Here is a 20,356-nt window from a genome sequence, read left to right as displayed (position 1 = left end):
AGTGTGTGTGTGGGTGTGTGTGTTTGTGTGTGTGTGTGTGTGTGTGTGTGTGTGTGTGTACAAGTGGCTAATGCTGGCTCCCATGTGATGACACAGATGCCGTGAAGCTCAATAAACAGAAGTGCATTGTGGGCAGGTTTGCTCACTTCCTCTGGCTCAGATTTATTTCAGGAGTCCTTCTCTAAACTTTCTCAAGAAACAAGGAGTCAATTTCACCTTCGCTGGCTCGACACCCATGGCTCAATTTGCAGCTCTCGCTGGGTCAAGAAGAGTCGATGAATCACTTTTCATCTTATCAATCATATCTACGTGATATCTCTCCATCATGTCTGTTGTCTGAGTCCACTCTCTATCACTGTCTGTTACCATTCATCCATCACAGATGAGAGACTTTCATTATTCAGCGGAGCTAAGTCAATGTTTAATCACGACATTTACATCACTCTCAATTCTTTCCTGCTGATTTCTCTCTAATGGGGTCGATACCAAAGTCTAATTTGATTATGCAAGAAACATATACATTTAAACTATAATGTTTTTTGTGAAATAACTTTAGAAAGGCCATGGAGAAATGTGAGAAAAAAACAACAAAGTGTCCTGGGTCACTTTCACAGTTCTAATGGATGACATCATTACAGTGCGGTCAAAGAGATGTGCTGCACTTACTTTTTATATGGTCTTTAGTGCCAAATAACTGATTACAAACATTATTAGTGAAGACTGCAACTAGGCCTCATGCTGTGAGTAATGATGAATACTTAGAGACAGGACCGAAAGCAGTTGTTCTGTAATACTTCAAGGGGATCATTATATAGATTGCTTATACAAATTGATTTCTTTGTAGTTCCCATGATCAACTAATTAATTAAATGATAGTTTAGCTTTGGGGATTTATTCCAAAGTCACACAATCCACTCCTTAGTCTGCTTGCTTTGACACTACATTCACCTATTAGAGTCCCATTACAGTGCCAAAATCAACCTTTTGAGATAAAAAAACATTAGCGAGGGGTTTGGTTTCGTAAAACCCACAGAACAGCTTTTGCTTTAAGGCATGGCTAGCGTGCGTTTAACATGTTGCTAACATGTGGTTGCTATCACAGTGTAGCAAACAATGCGCTGTTTAGCATTGGTTGTAGTAGAAGATGCCCTAATAATTTGTCTGTTACTTGTTGCTGGTAAGTACATTTTGTTTTAAACAATTCTTCTGCTAGCCAAAATGAGTATCCCGATTAATATCCAAGTTAATGTTTAAAGCGGATGCACTTTGCTAGGCTTAGGGTACCTGCCACGCCGTGCCTTATTGCAATCCAGTTACACCCATGCTACCAAATATGGTCACTTTTTTTTTTTAATAAACAACTAAAATGCTCAAAACAATAGTCAACAAAGCAATAGTTGACGTCACAGTGGCCTAGCTACTTGTAATTTACTGTCTATGGCTGTATGCTAATGGCTATGTGTCTGTTTGTGCTTTGATGTGTATGGATCTGTCTGTCTGCCAGAGATAGGATCATGATGAATGTCTGGATTCTGTCTAATTGGTAAAAAAAGCTAGTTTGAATCATTTTCAAACCACACATAAACTTGTAAGTACATCTTAAAGAGTTGTTTTAAACAATGGCTGACGAAATTTAATTACATTTTTACTGCTCCGGTATATGTCGGTGTGTATGTGCCTGCTCGTGTATGTGTGTTGGTCCTTCCAAGACTTTGAGTTTTGGCAGCAAGATCAGAGGAACCGTGTGTTGTTGTGTTTGTGTGTGCGTGACAGTGTGTGTGTGTGTGTGTGTGTGTGTGTGTGTGTGACAGGGAGAGAGTAGGCATGAAAGTGAGATTCTGCTCAGAGACGTTTGATGTCGAAGAACAGCGTCTGCTGTCTGTCTGCCAACTGCCAACCCTCTATCACCATCCCAACACATGGCCTCTGCAAAGTGTGTGCATGTGTGTTTGAGTGTGTGTGTGTGTGTGTGTGTGTGTGTGTGTGTGTGTGTGTGTGTGTGTGTGTGTGTAAGTGGCCTGATTAAGCAGGGACTTGGCTATGTGACACAGCTACAGAGCTAGTTAGACTCATAACATGCACCTGAATGTGTCACAGTGTAAATGTGTGGGCCTGAGAACGCAACATAGGATTTTATTTTTAATCACATGACAGAGACAGGGCGAGGTACGAGGAAAAGAAGTGAGTACGGATGTGTGTGTGTGTGTGTGTGTGTGTGTGTGTGTGTGTGTGTATGTGTACGCGTAGGTGTATTGGAAAGGGTGAGTAATCTCTCACTTTTACTAGCTCTCATCCCACACCACCAATCTTTGGATGGGCCCTTAACACACAGAGTCAAGCACACTTATGGCTAATTGTTAATGGATGCATGTGTGGTTCTGTGTGCATGTATGTGAACATGCCTGTGTGTGTTGTGTGGTACAGACTCACTCACCCTGATCGTCTTTCTATATATACCTGCCACCTTGTCCAACAAAAAGAGGCATAGAATATATATGTGAGGGAAAGATAAAAGATACATTTCCTTCTAATATTAGGCCTAAGAAGGCCATGGGATGCTCTGTTGCTTTAGTTAGGTGGGAAGCTAACTGAAGAGACCCAGCAGTTGTATGAAGAACTAAAAGACGAGGGAACAAAAGCATTGAAAGAGAGAATGGAGAAGAAAGCCAGGAATGAAATCTGTTAAAAAAGTCAAACTCTTGTCTTTGACTCACACTGGCAGACACGCAGGCCTACGCAAACTAAGGCATGAACAAACAAAACCAAAACTGTGATTGAGGAAGCATGAGCGCACACACACATGAGAAAACCTACTGATATATTGGCAGAGCAAAAGGCTGAAAGATCAGGTGAATCTACAGAGCAAAGACACACAGATCTTCCTTTTGAACGCTTCCTGACATTTTATTTCTGATAGGGCCAGATATAGCTTTTCTGCTTCTTCACCAAACAAACACACAGTCTGCGAAAAATGATGAGTTGAAGATCGAATGGGAGGTAGTTATTTTAGAGAGAAAATATAAAACGGTTAAAAAGCAAACAGTAGCCAGGCGCTGGAAATGTCCTGTGGCAGCAGACAAATAAGTGCTTCTACTGAAGTGATCCGAACACCTCAGGTTGGCTAGATTGATGGGGAAATTAACAATGCTGCACACCCCCGAAAGGCTTGAGAGTTTGAAGAAGAAAGAGATGGGGCTTAGAATCAAAAGTACTGAATCAATATGTAGACTTGTGACAAGATACAAAAGGACTTGAGACTGAAGATTGGAGTACACTGAATAAATAAAGACATGCTGTGAGAAGTTTTCTTGTCTTGGAAATGTCCCACTGTTCTTTTCCTCAGTGTTATACTAACACATTTCCCTTACAGATCCGTGATTGGTGAATTCATTTTTAATAGGTTCGGAGGGCCAGGTGGCATTAATTACACCTAGAGGTGACTAGAGCATATTAATATTGATCTGGCTGGATGGTTTTGATATAGTCCATTGCTTGGGTGTCCAGTGAAAAGTTAGGACCCAGTGACAGAAGGACCCAGTGTCAATATCATCACAACTGAGAGAGATGCTCAAGGTCCAGCTGTTCTCCTTTGAGGAGGTTATGATTTCTGTTTGATTTCTATGTTTCTGATTTGTATCCTATTTGTCTTTTGGAATATTTTGCCCTTGATGTCAATGCACTTGGGTGAAAGGGTGTAGCATGGTCCAAAGAAGAATCCATTACATTTTCGAGCTAGCCCAAATCACCGGCTGATAGAACCATCGCTTTTCACTTATGGAAAAGCCTTGGCGGTAGTCTACGCCCTTGAGGTGTCCTTCTAGTGTCCTTCTAGTGTCCATTTCATAAGTCAAATGCGCAGTCCTGAACCTGGCCGAGATGTTGACTCTATTCACGTTCATTCTTAAATATTATACTAGGGATGTAACGATACCAAAAACTCACGGTACGATAATATCGCGATAAAAAGTCCACGGTACGATATTTATCGTGATATTGAAAAATAAAGAAACATTTTTTAATTTTAATTTGTTTTACTTGAATTTTGTATCTTTATTAAATAATAAATCTGATTTGTACAGCATTTTAGTAGGATAGTAGTATTTTAAAGTGTCAACAATATAATAATCAGATCCTGCAATAGAATAAATCAAGTTTCACTTTAGTTTTTCAGGTAACTCAACTCTAACTCACTCAGCATCATCAAGGTTATCTTTTAGGAATATGAGCATGTCCACATTTCGAGGTAGAAGCTGGGATGTTTGGGCGTTTACAATATCCCCTGCTGTGGAAAAAACTCTATTGCTTGGTACTGATGTTGCTGGGACAGAGAGATATGCTTTGGCCATGGGTAACAGCAGTGGGTAAAACTGTGCATTGTCTCTCCACCACTTCAAAAACAATACAGTTTTTGCAAAGAAGGTGAGGCTTATTGACAGGGCGAGATATACATATACTGTTGGTACTTGTCAATGTCTCTAGGTATGTACTGTACATGTAGCCCTGTAAATACGATGTCCTTTATTGTTATCTGTTGTTTTATGTTCATGTTGTAACCTTGCTGCCATGTTGGACAGGTCTCCCTTGAAAAAGATATTGATGATCTCAATGGGACCATCTGGTTGAATAAAGTTTTAAAAAAAATTAAAAAAAAGATTATTAAAAAAAAAAATCGCGGTATATTTTGTCAGACTCCGGACGGTATTGAGACATTTATTTACCACGATATCGCGATATTCGATATATCGTTACATTCCTATATTATACTATAATATTTTTTCTTCATACCGTTAGCCTAAATATCTGCCTACATTTTTTACTTAAGTATTAATATAATATGAGTGGAGGTTTGAACAGGATTGCAGCAGTCAACAATATAGTGGTGCTCTTATCCTGCAAAAATGTTGCTGAAATAGCAGGCAAGAGCAAAATAAGCATTTTTCTGTATTTTGAATCACCTCCGATTGCCTTTTGGTAACTTTTACTTGAAATTGATTGCTTATTATGTGAATGTGTCAAGCCATAGTTCACTGACATTCAATTCCGAGCATTTCGGTATACCACTTAGGGATGTATCAACAAAGCCGATGGTGCATTTTGCCTGGAGGCCTGAATGGAATGGCCATTGTCTTTAGTTGATACAAATCTATTAGAATTGCTTTGTAATGTAACTGATCTCAGGAATCAGCTTATGCATTGTTTGTATTGTTATTGATTTTAGTGACTCGCTGCTGCCTGCCTCAAAATAGATAGTTATGACTTTGCAAAGGGATCACTTTGAACAGAGGCTGGGGTGGTCTAGTCTGACCCATTGATTCAGAGTAAAGGTGACCTGGGTGTACTATTGATTGGAACTGGTTGGACAAGTACACATTTGCATGAAGTCGACAAAGCTTTTAGTGTTATAATCTGGATGGAGAGACGAATGATGACCAATATAAACTTCTCATGTGGCTATTCTCAGTCAACACAGTAGGAACATGGCAGAACCAAAACAGCTGATCAAGATCCAAGAAGTCGTACTCCTTTGTTCCCTGGGCTTGAGCCCCACTGTCTGTACAACTGATACTTGGCTTAGCCGTGGAAAGGGTTCAGAAAGGGATATTTGGGACCAGCTGAGATGCCAGGCTGTCCCCATGCCCGCTTATGGAGATGGAAGATAAAGTCGGATACTTGTCTGATGATTAGCCAGCTTCGAGCATTACGTGGCAAAACAAGAGGAGTTGCACAATCAGAGGTTAGAGACTCTAATATAGATTTACTCATCTATTCTCTTTCCTCCCATTTGACTCCTCGCAAAACAAAGCCAACCTATTAAAGCAAGTATTGAGTGGAGAAGAAAGGGTTTTAACAGAGATATTGACATCAGTGCTAGCGTTCCCTCCCCTCCTCTGCTAAACAAGGCCTGTTTCTTGGCTTGGAAGTGGCTGAACAAAGGGGTTAGCTCCCTGAATGCAAATGATAGACCCAATTCCAACTATGCTGTTGAAGGAAGTTTTTCCATAAATTAGCACTTCTTTATTAAATATTATGAATATGTCTTTATTATCAGGCAATGTTCCACGATCATTCAAAGTAGCAGTGATAAAACCGCTTCTTAAAAAGCACAACCTCGTTCCAGAGGTTTTAGCCAACTATAGACCTATTTCTAATCTTCCGTTCCTCTCAAGAATTCTTGAGAAAGCGGTCGCAAAACAGCTGTGTGATTACTTAAAAAACAATGATTTATCTGAAGATTTTCAGTCTGGCTTTAGAACACATCATAGCACAGAGACAGCTCTAGTTAAAGTCACAAATGACATTCTAATAGCCTCAGACAAGGGACTTGTCTCTATTCTTGTTTTGCTCGATCTCAGTGCTGCATGTGATACTATCGACCATGATATCCTATTGCAAAGACTAACGATGAATCTTCCACGCAAACCAAAGTTAGCCATGGAGTGCCACAGGGTTCAGTGCTCGGACCTATTTTGTTCACATTATATATGCTTCCATTAGGCAATATTATAAGGAATCATTCTGTAAACTTTTATTGTTATGCGGATGATACTCAACTATATTTATCAATCAAGCCTGATGAAATTAATCATCTAAATAAAATTCAAGACTGCCTTAAGGACTTAAAAATGTGGATGACCTTAAACTTTTTGATGTTAAACACGACCAAAACTGAAGTTATTGTACTTGGCCCGAAGAATCTACGAAACAAATTATCTAAAGATATACTAACTATGGATGGCATTAATTTGGCCTCCAGTGAGACTGTAAGGAATCTTGGTGTTATATTTGATCAGGATTTATCCTTTAACGCCCACATAAAATCAATTTCAAGGACCGCCTACTTCCATCTACGTAACATTGCAAAAATCAGGCATATCTTGCCTCAAAACGATGCAGAGAAACTAGTCCATGCATTTGTTACTTCAAGACTGGATTATTGTAACTCCTTATTATCAGGGTGTACCAAGAAGTCAGTCAAGTCGCTTCAGCTGATTCAAAATGCTGCAGCTCGTGTACTAACCAGAGTTAGGAAAAGGGACCACATTACTCCTGTTCTGGCTGCCTTACACTGGCTCCCTATAGAACACAGGATAGAATTTAAAATTCTTCTTCTCGCCTACAAAGCCCTTAATGGGCAGGCGCCATCTTACCTTAAAGAACTCATTATACCCTACTGTCCTACTAGGGCATTGCGTTCCAAGAATGCAGGGTTGTTGGTTGTTCCTAGAGTCTCTAAAAGTACAATGGGAGCCAGAGCCTTTTCTTATCAAGCTCCACATTTGTGGAATCAGCTTCCAGTTTGTGTTCGGGCGGCAGACACCATATCCGTTTTTAAGAGTGCGCTTAAGACCTTCCTTTTTGATAAAGCTTATAGTTATGGCTGATTAGATTCAGCCCCTAGTTTTGCTGATATAGGCTTAGTTTGTTGGGGGACATCTTACTTCTTCCTTCTCTCTGTCTATACCTGTGTACTCTCATGTTCCGATTAACCCAGCTTCCCCAAATGTCTTTCTTTTTGGTGTCTATATACGCCGGGATCCGGAGTCATGGATGATCCTGCGGTCCTGTGTCCTGGATCGCGAGTCGTGGCTGTGGTCCTGGATCATAGGTCCTGGATGGATATCCTCGTGGATTCATCTTCCTATTATACACACATGCATTTACAAACATTTGGACTACCTATGTTGCAAATGTATTATCTTTTCAATTTACACACGGCATCTATTGCACGTCTGTCCGTCCTGGGAGAGGGATCCCTCCTCTGTTGCTCTCCCTGAGGTTTCTCCCATTTTTCCCTTTAAACTGTGGGTTTTCTCCGGAAGTTTTTCCTTGTACGATGTGAGGGTCTAAGGACAGAGGGTGTCGTATTGTCATACTGATATTCTGTACACACTGTGAAGACCACTGAGACAAATGTAACATTTGTGATATTGGGCTATATAAATAAACATTGATTGATTGATTGATTGATTGATTGATTGATTGATTGATTGATTGATTGATAGCAATGCAATAAATGCACAACATGAGGGGGTCTCAGGCTCTCAGGCTAATGACATCATAGGAGGCTATAAACACCAGTGGGAACTTTTTTCATAAGAATGTCAGAAATTTGACCAATTAAGATCAGTTTACCTGGCATAAGGAGTTTTTGGATGCCTTTGGAAAGAGTTTTATAATGATGGGGCTCTGGCAGGAAGATTTTGTGGTGAAAAAACATGATTATGTCCTGACTTGAGCTTGGTGACCTTGATAGGCATGGGCATATACAGAGTCAAGTACGAAGGAGTTACCTAAATATGCCACTAAATTGCACAAGTGCAAGTGAAGGACCCAGTGTTTTATTTTCCTTTGGAACCCCCAACTTTAAAAGTATAGCATGCAGAAGGCGATGACCAATCGCAGTTGTTTTGATTTCTTCACACATAAACAAACACTGGCCAGCAGAGACTTGCAAGGTAATGCCACGCAATGTCTAGCCATGCTGTGTGGTGCCCCGCGGTGCTTTGCTCCATTCGATGAGCCAGCATGAAGCAAGAATCAATATGGATTAACACTCTGCACGAAGCTATATCCACTGATTCCTCCTCATTGTGTACGGAAGACAAAAAGTATGCACTTAATATGCTGGATTTCAGATTTCCCCCCTTGTGATTCATAGTGGAAAAGCAAAGAGTGGAGACAAACTGACCCTGGATAAAGGGCCACCGTCACACCCGGAGAAAATAACCGGGGCCACGCCCGCCTCTCGTCACCCATCAAGCCGCATGGCGGGCGGTCTGGAATCAGCTCCTCATTTCACCTGCCACACCTAGACTGATTGTCACACACACATGAGCACACACACATACAGTGTGCAATGACAGGCCTAGCGGTAGGCCTCCACCCCCGTGGCAGTGGTGGGCCCCCCCTGCAGCGCTCAGCGGGACCCCACAGATTATCCCAGTGCTCGCAGACAGTCACAGAATGTTAATCCCCAACCATCTTTTCTACTGTAATGTTAAACCTGGATCTTCCTCTCAATCGCTCCTCCTCCTGAGCTCAACTCTTTCTTTGTCCATCACTTTCCATCCTCCTTTAAAATCCGCTAAAATCCCACCCCCAAATTCCCAGCTCCATCCCATGTTCAATCATGTGCTTTTAACCCGATCCTCTCCTCCCCCTCTAAAATCTGTTGATCCTACTGGAAAGAGACAAGGCCTCATCCCTATTCTCTTATCCTTCCTCTTCGCTCCAGGCCCGGGCCTCGCTATCAGCCCCACATTGATCTTCTCATTCCCAAGAAAACAAAACACCAATCAGCCTGTCATAATCACTCTGCTGGAGGAGGAAGCGCCGAACGCCAAGCACAGCTGCTACATGTTGATGTAGAGACAGTGGAGAAGCAGACAAGGGTAGCTCAGTTTTTTTGATGAACATGTGCTGGATTGGTTCTATTTTAAGAAAGTGTGAAAAAAGCGACCATGAAGGTTTATTAACTACACAGTTGATTCCATTCTGTTAATCATGATACTGATTCTCATTTCTTTTTTATTTGTGCGCTGGAACAATAAAGTGACAGCTGCTGGAAGAGTTCCTTAAAAAAAATGCACATACAGTAACAACCTCTGAATGATATCTGGTCTCCCACAGCTTCCCTTCACTATTCACTCTCATTTGGTCTCGTAAAAATTGCCCTCTACCGTTGGGACCTTTTTTACTACTTGTCCCGCAGGATTTTTCTTTTCCGAACAGTATGGCTGCTAACTTCCAAACAATAAATTCAGTTTGTGATCTGTCAGCAGTCTCCAGACTGTTACCCCTGTCGTACTTGTGCTTTGTTGTCATGCAAACCATAGATTGCAAACTTTATGTCTTCACATACCTCAGCATCTTTCCACCGCGGGCGATCTGGCAGATCCAATAAATCTCCAGCCGAAATGTTTGCAGTGATGCATTCAGACTTGCATTAACAACTTGAACTGTAGATTTTCCCTATTACCCTTTAATAGCTTTTTGAGTCAGATAACTCGTTTTTTTCTGCACTGTTTGATACCATCCGATTATAATTGGTATCTGCTTGTCCCATATGTTCATTCTGGCTAAATCACACACATTAAGGAACATGTTTAAATCCAAAATGCCACTATTTATGGACGCCTCATTGCATTAATTGGAGACATTTTGTGCTGGACAGTTTGAGTTAGTAATAAGGGACATGCCAACAAAACTGCAGGGGCGAAGCAGTTAACACTCAGTGATTCATTTATAAATATCTGATTGATAGACTTACACTTACAGTACATTTCTCGGCTCCTTTACTGGGTTTTACGCATTTTTAAACAGTTGATACAACCTTGATACCACAAACGGAAGAATGGCAACATAAAACTTAAATCTATATTTCTAATCATCATGATATTCAAGGGATTTCCGATTCCTGAATTGGTTATTAAACCTACCCACGCACTGCCTTTTTCCACCCATAATATTTAATTAGTTCACTTCATAGCGTTAACATACCTGAAATCATTTCAACCTGGTGGCATTCATCAGTTTGATCTACTCTGCATTGATGAGGCTTGGTTCCCGTCTCAGATTTCTCACGATGTTCTCTATTCAGAGCAGAGTAAAAGCACTAGAAACACACTATAAAGCTTTTTTGAATACATAATGTATTGCTTTAAGATCATTTGATTTCACTTCATGTTTTACAACCTGCCAGCTTTGAGGTATAATTCAAACTTAAGACTCCAAAGTGTCAGAATACCTTTTTGAATACATTTTGTATTGTCACTTGTACTACCTTATTTTTAAATAAGACCTTGAGCCTTTCCCATAGACTGTATAACAGAATGGGACAAAGTCACAATTTTGTCCCCCATTGGTTAGTGGACTATGGTTTTGAAGCCTCAATTTGGTGTTTTGCCTATATCAACAAATTAGTGTTTGGTGATTGACATTTGAATTTGTTGCAACCAGAAGAGAGGTTGCGGTATTTTACAACCAAATAGTTAACAAGACATTTAAAGTCAACCTAGATGTACAATGAACTTTCATGAACGGAACATGCACTGTGAGAGGTTTGAAGTTCTAAGACGGAAATATCTGTCAATCACAAGGTAGACCCACCCTAAAACATATCCTGCTTTATGTCTATTTTACTTTAGATGGGACTATATGTTAATCTATTTACATTGTGATGTGTCAAAAAAGCCGTTACACTAGCGTTTGAGACCATTATCTCATTGCAAAAGAAAATCCAGAGGTAATTCATTCAGTGAAAGATGGTTAATTTTCTCATAGACCTCTATATCATTTGACTCATGTATGACTTATAGGTTACCACCTGGTCTATACAACAGACTTTTCACATATAAACCTCGACCTCTTGGCACTAAAAGAATAGTCAACAAAGTCATTGGGATCCACTATCTGAGCAGTATGGATATATGTCCCAATTCTCATGGCAAATCACACCAACTAAAGTTCTTGAGATATTTTCTGGTCTGAACAAAGTTGTGGACCAACCAACAAATCAATATTGCCATCCTTAGATGGTCTTAATAAAGGTTACTATAATATTAATGCTAAAATCAATCACATGAAGAAAGCTGTATCACCATCCGTTACTTATCCCTTAAAAGGTCTCACAATCAAACAGTACACATTAAGCAAACATACAAGAGTGGGGTAGTATTCAATTAGTCAAAACATTTGATGGCCGAACCAATATATGAATATATAATGGTCAGTTGATGTACCAGTAATGGCTGTTCTTTGCACTAATGTGTACCAAGCACCAGCACTACTGCCTGTCTGCCGGTTCAGAAGATTAATGATGGTGTAGCCTGATGTCCTCTACAGTCACTAGTGGGTTGTAAATCATTCTTTGTAAAGGCGACATGTGACTTTGATTTCCGTTTGAATGTTTGACCTGTTTGATAGCTCAGTAATTGTTGCATCAAATGCGGCACTTTGGCAAACGCTGTCATTTGGAGAGACATTTGATAAAGGTTAGCTGGTTATTTTAGATACAGATGTGTATGTGTGCTTAATATCTTAAGGGAATCTGTTATGCTTTTTGAGGTTTTCCTTTTCCTGTATTGTGTTATAAAGGTTTTTGTGCATGTTAATGGTCTGCAAAGGCTAAAATCCCAAAGTTCCCTCCAAAGGGAGTCTCTCTCTTTCTCCCCCCCCCCCCCCCACACCTCCATTGGACTCCTTTCTTTACTTCCCTAACATAGTGACATCCTTATGTAGCACTCACACTTCTTTTGACTAGCGCATTTAAACAAGAAATACAAATGACAACAATATTTCATCTTGAATGCCACACCTCACTGAGTCACTTTCCTGAAATAACTCAATGTTCCTTATTTCAATTTGGGAATATAAACTTAGAAATACATTTAGAAAGCCTGTGGTGTCAGCCAGGAAAACTTTTGTAAGAAATTGAATGCTGCTGAAAAGCTAGAAAGTTCAATTGTACCAGAAAATGAAATACAGCTTTAATAATTGCAGAAGTGGTACTGGTAGAAGAATACGAGCTTTTTATTAGTCTAGTTGTCAGGCTTTGGCTATTGATAGTTCTGTATCTTATCAGTATCAGTGAAGAACTGGGTGCTTTATCATCTACGACACATCTTAGGTGAATTACATTTCTAAATTGAACGGCACCTTTTATCCAAAAGCTTTCACTAAATGACTTCACTGTATATTGAAGGAAATGCATCAGAATATTGTAGCGCTTAGAATGTTATTGTATACTGTATATATGCCGTAAGGCAAATTCAATATATTTCAAGACTTTCATTTCAAAAGTAAGCCGTGAATATTTACTCACCAGAAACCAAGGAGACGGAGCACAGCAAATAGAATATTTTTGACGTGTAACCACAGACAGAAAGTAATAATATAAAGCATAGGGGAATTAACATCAGTAAATATCAGCTGACATAACCTTGCCTCATACAAGTAATTTAATTTAACCAGGAGAGCAATGTCCGAATTTATATTACCATCAATTTCTCTCAAAAGTGGAATTAAGTTAATTATAGGCTACTGGTTATGTGTAGGTCCGAAAAAATACGGCTTCTATATTTATATTTATATGAGTGATGGGCAACACTTACACATTTTAATCGCATGATTTTCTCCGATTAATTGCATTGTTATGCGCAAAATGCAATAGGTCCAGGGCATTCACTTTTCATCTAGTTTGTTAGAGAAAAACAAGTTACCCTCAGAGTCCAGTGATAAGAACATTTAACTTTGGAGTGGTTACAAATAACTCTGGTTCTATAAACTCGTCTGGAGGAAATTTAAAATGTCCATGTAAGAGTTCCGTACCTTTCTCCATGTTTCTGTCCCGCCAGTTCTTTGCTGTTTCGGTTCATGTGAGCCCTGCAGCAGTCTTAGGCCCGCCCCAAATTCTCTCATTGGTTGAGGCGCGTGATGACGCCCATCCTAAGCCAATACTGATCAACATCCCACCCCTCATGTGACCCATGGCTTGTCTGTATGTGTATTCAAAGACAGTGAGCAACAGACTTTCAAAAATAATAATATTAATAATAAAAATAAAATGCGAGACAACAAGGTGTTAACTTTCCCAGCCCTAATATATATGTATGTGTGAGTTCATTAACTGTACACGTCTCCCTGTAACTGCTCATAACCTGAAGCAACCTCTTTCTTTGTATTCAAAAGTGTTAAATATAAGATTAACCTTTAAAGGATCCTACCACCTTATCTCCTCAGCTCTTTACTGCTCCGCACATCGGTTTCTTACTTCTTTTATATTCACTTCAGGGGCTTGACCTGACACCTAAGGTGTTCATAATGTGTGCAACCAACTCTATCACACACAGAGGCATTCCAAATAACCTTCACCTGCTCACACACACACACACACACACACACACACACACACACACACACACACACACACACACACACACACACGCACGCACGCACGCACGCACGCACGCACGCACGCACGCACGCACACACACACACACACACACACACACACACACACACACACACAATTATCTCACTTGCTCTTCTCATTCCACTATTGAAAACAGATGAAAACTCCACAGCCCAATAACGCACACATTAACACTAATTCCCGCTCATAGAGACAAACAATCTCCGAGACACGAGTAAATACGGCGGAGCTTCCGGTAGTGGAGGACTGTCTGAGGGAAAGAAAGAACGCGCCCTCTGGGAAATGTTCTCTGATCAAGTGCAAAGAGATGAACCAGTTGGACTAGTGCTAATGAACAGGAGATCCTAATGAAAGGAGCTCGTAAATGCAGATGAGGCATATGAACAATGGTTGGCTTGTACCAGATGGAAACACAAGCGAAATGTACAGAAAGCAATCATTTTACCGTCCTTTTTTCTCAACCTAACGTCAAAATCCGGAGTTTTAACAATGAGCAGCAGAACATGTAAGGTTTCATTACAACATTACGGTAATATGCGCAATTTTTGGACAAAAGAGCAAGCCTTTGAGTCCACTCAGGGAACATTTTGTACTCTCAGCTGGACACTGTTAGAAGCTAGTACACTGTGTGCAACAGCCTCTTTCATAAAAGAAAAACATCAACTTATAGACAACACCGTAAATCACGCACAGACAAATGGAGCAAAGGGCACAAAAGCACATCAAACACAATCACGCAAAAGCCTAAGGTGGGGCCGAGTAATCTAAGAGAGGCTAGAGTCAGACGTGACTTACTGATTACATAGTCCCCAAATGGATCCTCATCCTCCTCATCATCTACGTAAGCTGAAGGAGGGGAGATTGAGAGAAAAGAAAGAAAAAAGCAGGAGAAAAACAAACATAAATACAAAATCAAGAGAGAAAGAAAAGCACAATCAAACGTAAAACAAATACAAAGTACATGTGATGTATGGGTAAAGACACACAGAAATAAAGTGAATCCGGCCTCCTGATTTCCCATCATGCACCTTTTTACCTCATTCTTTCCCTCAATCTGATACCCCGGCCTTCATTAGGAAGCAAAGCGCTGACCATTACAGCTGCATGCAGAGTAAAATATGATCACTCATAATTGGCTGGAGAATTCTCAATTTGCTCTCAGTGCTCCTTCTCTCCCTCCCTCCCTCCCTCTCGCCTCTCTCTCTCTGGCAGGTCTGAAGACAGCATGAGAGGCCATTACGGCTAACTAAATTCCCTATTAGGGCGGCAGAATGGTCGTCAGCAAGTTACAAATCCGACGCCAATGATATTCCAAACTCTCCGGCTCCTCTCATCTACCTGATAATAACACCGTTAGTACAGGAGGGCCTTCACTGCGGACGCAACGGCTGCCTTCGTACACTGAGAACGCACACAAACATATTGTTTCCAAAGCCCTCGTTGTCATTTTTATGTGAAAATCTCCCCCTTCATCTCTTCTTCTTCTTCTTCTTCTTCTTCTTCTTCTTCTTTCTTCTTCTTCTTCTTCTTCTTCTTCTTCTTCTTCTTCTTCTTCTTCTTCTTCTTCTTCTTCTTCTCTCCATCACTCCAGGCTCCCTCCCTTCAATGTGAGTTAGCATCCATCTACTGTGATCAATATCCCAGGCTTTTATTAAACACTGCTCTTATGCATCTCTGCGTGTGTGTGTGTGTGTGTGTGTGTGTGTGTGTGTGTGTGTGTGTGTGTGTGTGTGTGTGTGTGTGTGTGTGCAGACATCTTCCTGTGTGTGTCTGTCTGTTTGTGTGTCCATTTGGTCCAACAATGTCCTTATTTAGTCCGCAATGAGGGGTTCATGTTTTGTTTCATTGGCAAGTGTGTGAACATGTATGTTGAAACACTCATATTTATTGATCTTGTCTGTGGGCGTTTTTCAAACAATGGGCCTAACCCAAAGACGGACACTTAAAGATGTGTGTGTAAGTGTGTTGCAATTTTGCTCCATCCTGAGTGCATAGCTTTCACTGCATGGACAAAAAGTCCTTGAACCAGTGGGTGAAGCATGCAGCCTCGCACACACACATTTACTCGCACTCACAGTGGCGTGTGTTTGTGAAAGCGAGCTGTCAGTGCTGCTCTCACACACCATTCATCACAAGCTACTAATTCTGTTAGACCATTGTCGAGCCTTTCGCACCCCACGTTGCTCTCTGAAAACTCAATCAGAGGCTAATGCCCCCAACCCTAACACACACGTGCACACAAGCTCTCACTCTCAGTTTCTTACTCACACACACACTCTCAGAGACCCTGAGGGGACAGCGGTGGTCTTGGGGGACCCCACCAGTCCAACTCTATAAGTGTTGCTTGAATTTGATCGACAGGAGCGGCATTGGCCGAGTTACCAGCACTGAGAGTGGCAGAAAAGAAAGCTCTTACAATCACTGCCTGACATATAATTATAGTATTCACAAAAGTATTGAGCTTTTTATTCACAATTCAAAATCATCATGATTAAACATTATCTTAATTTACCTTGATTGCAAGATAGTCCTCTGCGCGCTCGAAAAACTCCCTAAAGTAGCAACACCTCGGCTGACTTGGTTGATTCGCTTTTGATTTATGGTGGGATTGGTTTGGTACATTAAAATAGAATAAAGAGGACAGCGCGGGTGCAGGCACTCTGCCACCTGTGCTAGCAGATTTGATTAGTTAATCAGGAATAACTTTGCCCAATGCGGCTTTTATAAAGCATAATTACATCTCCAGCTACCGAAAAAAAAAACACAAAAATTGTGACTGCAGATGTTTTAAGTGGCGTTTAAACGTTTTTCAGCTTTGTTAAAAAAAAATCTAATTAACATAAAGTTTAACCAACATAAGCCAGCTTCTAACGGTTTCGGAAAACCCTCCAATAAAGAAGTGATGGAAACCAGGCAATTGAGCATGCCTGGACTGGTGGCAGGGTTAGGCAGAAAGGCCAGACTAAATTTAGCGCCACCTTTTCATCCTCTAATTAGGAGATTAATACATCCTGTCACACGGGGCACAATACGAGCCTATGATTTATTATCCAGTCGACCAGATGGAGAGATTGAGCGGGAGGAGAAAGACGGAGAGGGATATCGCAGCTAATCAGAATGCATGTGTGACTGGGCGGGGCCTGGGCTGTGGAGGGAGAGGGCCAGTGTCCGCGTTCATAAAGTCGGCCGTATGAAGGAGATTTATTGACGGGGAAACAATTCTGAGGTTGAATTAGATTCTGCCTGTTTCCTTAACAGACAGCTCTCTTTATGAAACACAGAGGCATATGGTGCCACACACACATACGCTTGTGTAAAGCACTGGACTATGGATTGTGGCCATAAAGCCTGCCCCGGGCTTCAGGTTTAAATCAATGTCAAAGCCTGATCTTATTTCATCTAATGCATGTTTTAATCATTCTCCCTCAGTCCTGATCAATGCAGTTTGGATGCAGTCATCACGCACTGCTGTGAGAATTTACAAGCGCTCCTATTCTCCCGCCCGTGTTTCCAGACGGACTTTTTACGAGGCGGTGCACAGTGTGACAGTAAATCTCTTCCTCCACTTTGCCAAAATGAAATCTCTCAATGCCGCTCTCTATGCCCATGTTTGTTTGCCTCACTGTGCTGCTTGCGCAGGCGAAACTCGGATTGGCTGTGCCAAGTCAACGTTCTACACTCTTTATTTTAATAGTGTCTGGAAGGGGCAATAAAAGGAAAGTGTCTTTATTCAATACTTGACAATAAAGCTGGATGTAGGGAAAAAAATCCCTGAGTTGCATTTAGGAAACTCATTTAACGGGTTTTACATACTTGTAGGTAATTGGAATTCAGCAGTAAATGAAAAAACAAATGAAAAATAATTACAGAGTTTTAGTTTAGAAACTGATTTAACAGGTGCCAGAGGGCTTCCCGGGAACACAGCTACATATTTGAAACACATTGCTAGATAAGTAACTTCACATTTTAGTCAGGTGCCAACGTATGTCTGCTGTTCTAAGTGTTTTAAAAGTCATGATGTGTTTTTGCAGGCATGTCTATGCGCCTTTCATTTTTAATCACTGGAATAATACTGTAATTAGTTTTTCATTAGCATTCATTTACAAAACGTGCCTTTCCTAATTTAGGAAAAAGCAGGTTGAAACTATAATTATCTCCCTCTGTCCATTGCAAGCTCACAAACGTACATACTAGCCTGGTCCTGTATGTACTGTCAATGAAGAACAATAACTTAAAACACAGCAATATTCAAAGTTCTCTTGTGATTTGTCTACATTACATTAGGTGCGTATAGTGCTAATTGTGTTGAGACTAGAGAAGGCACCAGACTCTGTAACTGACGACTGCTATCTATCCAAAGGTTAACACTCTTTAATTGGTTATCGACTCAGGTTGTACGTTTTTTTAGGCTTTTCAAGTACTGCAAAAACTAACACTTTAAAATAGAACGTGTAGGCAACCTGAAATATGAGAAATAAAATCTTTCTAATTTGTAGCTCAACTTCAACTTCATTTGTAGTTCATTAACTATTTTAATTAAATGTAAGGAAAGGAATGAGGAAATGTACCGAGCAAGTACGCCAGTTGCCCTGTTGACATAGAAACAAGCTCTCAAATAATACTTTCCCTGAGGGTTTGGATAGCTGTCACCGTGTCTCAGGGCTTTCTATTTTGGTAATGCAATCTGCAATAGGGCACACGTGCACCTTTATTCTCGTGTATGCTCCTGCCCCGAAGGGGAACCCTAGACCCTCAAACTGACACCTGTCAGTCACGCCGGCGAGATGCACTGACAGAAGCATAACGAGAGACGTTGAGAGGCGCAGCCTGATCCAAGAGAAGACAGAAGAAGGAGCTTGAAAGATGAAGACGAAAAGGCGGGAGAGGAGGGAGATGAAGAAGAGGAGGTGGAGGAGGAGGAGAAACAAGGTGAGACTTCAGAAGCTTGTTGGAGACGCGGTGAGATGAGAGTGCTGCTATTTGGTGTTTTAGCACGTCACAGTCTTTTTGATTTGTTAGCATGTGTTTATGATGTTGTTTCTCTTTGTGCCTCTGTCAATCTCTATTAATAGACTCTCAGATCCTCTTCCTGCTGTTTTGACACTCCCTTTGCTCCTATTTCACACTTCCCTGTACACACGTGCAGGGTTTAGGCTCACTCTCACACCCGTGGAGAGACAGAGTAGCATATAGAAAGACAATGATAGACTCTGTAACAAACATATACGCGCCTTTGCAAATGCAGCCGCCGCACTGCTCGGGGCACTCGGCTGGTTAGGTCTGGTGGGAGTGAAATCTTCCTGGCTTCCGGGTGCTTTGAGGTATGACGTGCCTGCAGTATCAGATGTTCTTTTTCGCCGGAGCGAAGGGCGACATTTCCTCATTCAGAGCAACTAAATAACTGACAAATTGACTTGATCAGACACACACACACACACCTGGTGCTTTTATCCGGCTGACGTGCTGCCTCAGATCTCTTCACGCTGGCAGAGACAGCGATACAGAGACGCCTGATCTAAATCTCCGGTCTGTGAAACTATGAGACCAAAAGTGCCGGTGGTTCCCTCTGAAGGCTTCGATAAAGAAGGCAAACTTTTGAAGTGTTGCATTCCATTGAATTGACTTTGATTTGACACGTTCTGCAATATGAATCATCACACAAGTAGATGTTTAGATCATGTCGGAGCACAGGCGAATACATGATGAAATATCATTGAAAAAGTGTCCTTTTTGGGGAAAACGTTTGATCTTCCCAACAATCAACCCTCGGTGACATACTGCAGGCAAACGATAATCGCAATATAGCACAGGATTAAGAAGCTAATTTCGTAAGGTCTGGAATTGCTGGCAAAGGAGCGCTCAATGGCGTTCTGCTGGCCCTGAGACAGAGAGAGCGAGAGCGGTGTCGTAGGCTGATATCTGCGGTTTCCAGATTAGCTTGGTAATTAACCACAAAGCAATTATGGGATGGTGGGATGAGAGGCGCGTCTCGGGAAGGTGTTCCTTGATGTGTTTAATAGGTGTTGAGTCGTTTGATCAGTCCACAGAAGTTGTTTCTGATTCCGAGGCCCTCAGTCCAATGGAGGTTGATCTACGGCTGATATGTGTTTCTGTCGAGAATTCAATTAATTAGATTGTTTCTTTTCCTTCCATCTAACCCTAACACATTAACCCATTCACCTCCATTGACACCTCGGCGAAGACCTGCGCAGGTTTAACACTGCGTTGGGATCAACACGGAAATGGGGAAAGCTGTCAGTAAACAAAGTTGCCAGAGGAAGAAGTTTCCCCCTGGGGACATCCGATCTCACACTCATTTTGAAATGCAAAGACATCTTCTCTTATCTTGTGTTGGATCACAAAAGAATCCAAAAGAATCTAAAAGATTTGAATTGAAAGATCAGTTGTCTTGGGAGATATGTG

The 20,356-nt window shown here is 41.1% G+C and overlaps 1 protein-coding gene across 1 annotated transcript in view; it reads right to left on the bottom strand.

The window, feature by feature from the left end:
• Positions 1 to 20,356, bottom strand: part of tenm2a (teneurin transmembrane protein 2a) — a 177,907-nt gene that overhangs the window by 129,382 nt on the left and 28,169 nt on the right.

The sequence above is a fragment of the Pseudochaenichthys georgianus genome, chromosome 10, assembly GCF_902827115.2.
Source record: "Pseudochaenichthys georgianus chromosome 10, fPseGeo1.2, whole genome shotgun sequence".
NCBI classification, from domain to species: domain Eukaryota; kingdom Metazoa; phylum Chordata; class Actinopteri; order Perciformes; family Channichthyidae; genus Pseudochaenichthys; species Pseudochaenichthys georgianus.
Note: the sequence above shows the minus strand (reverse complement) of the source record. Positions and strands in the feature narration are given on the sequence as shown.